Source organism: Drosophila gunungcola, assembly GCF_025200985.1.
Source record: "Drosophila gunungcola strain Sukarami chromosome X unlocalized genomic scaffold, Dgunungcola_SK_2 000032F, whole genome shotgun sequence".
Classification (NCBI taxonomy): Eukaryota; Metazoa; Arthropoda; class Insecta; order Diptera; family Drosophilidae; genus Drosophila; species Drosophila gunungcola.
This window is the reverse complement of record NW_026453186.1, coordinates 394,306-395,536: the sequence shown is the minus strand read 5'-3', so window position 1 is coordinate 395,536 and position 1,231 is coordinate 394,306.

The window sequence follows — 1,231 nt, the reverse complement described above, 5'->3', positions numbered from 1 at the left end:
ACGTTAAAAGGCTATAGTTATTTTATATTTTTTAATTTTAAAATTCTTTATGATGATGTTACGTTACTTGGATCCTGCAAGAAACACAATATGATATGTTTTGTCTATGTATTTAAGTTGTCGTATGAAATATATGAGGGATGCAGCATAAGACTTCTAAAACTGCCTTTGCCAGAAATCACATTATTTATTGATGGACCCCGAAATTACTCGTAGAACAAAGTAACCAATTGCGAAAAAAGGCGCTTACTTAAAGATTTTGTCTATATTTAAAAAATCAGTAAATAATCAAGCTAAATGATTTGAAAGTTTTCATAAGCATTTTGATCAGCAAAGTCTTCATCTATTTTCACTATATTTATTTTTACTTTTACTAAATATTAAGATTTTCAATTAAGTTTTTTATAATATTTTCGCAAAAAGAAAAGAACTTTTTCCCAAAACTCGTGTTTGCTGGCCCAGTGTGCAACTGTGAGGTGAGAGCTCCATTGATGAAACGTTTGGGAAGGTGAAACAAACAGAGAACAAGGGAAGATGAAGAAGAGGAAGAACAGGGGAAAGAAGAAGAGAAAAAGAAATTGGAAGTAATGGGAAAAGGGGGAATGGAAATCATGCAAATGCATGGGAGATATTCAGAATGAGAGCCAAGAAAGCAGTTAAGCAATTTTTTAAAATGTATACATATGTAGTTATTATACTATAATGCTGTTTACGACTTTGCGACCAAATAATTAAATTCATAATTTTTTTGATTACTTCGATTAAGTAATTTATGTAAATGTGTGCAAAAACAATCTTGCAATGACAATCAAATATTGTTTTCAAGAGATGATAAGCATTCAGTAATATAAAGTGGCATCGCTACACCGAAACATTATAATTGGTGACAGTTACTAAAACAATATCAAAAATGTATTTTTAAATTTGTGAGCCAGAATATTATTTAAGAAATTAATAGATACTATTAAGACTATATCAAGTAAGAACTACAATGACTGAAAATATATTATAATTATTTTGATGCATATGTGTTTGTGGTTCCGATGTAGTGTTTTTAAAAACCCACAATGATAGCAAAGATATTTGTTTTTTAAGTTCATAGTTTAAGAAATGTTTATATTAATAGGAGCACTGACAATTTCATAGCATATTTTTAGGCGCTCAAAAATAAATTCATACATATAGATTTGAAGATTTGAAGTCTTTACAATGCGATCTTCTTGCAATAAAG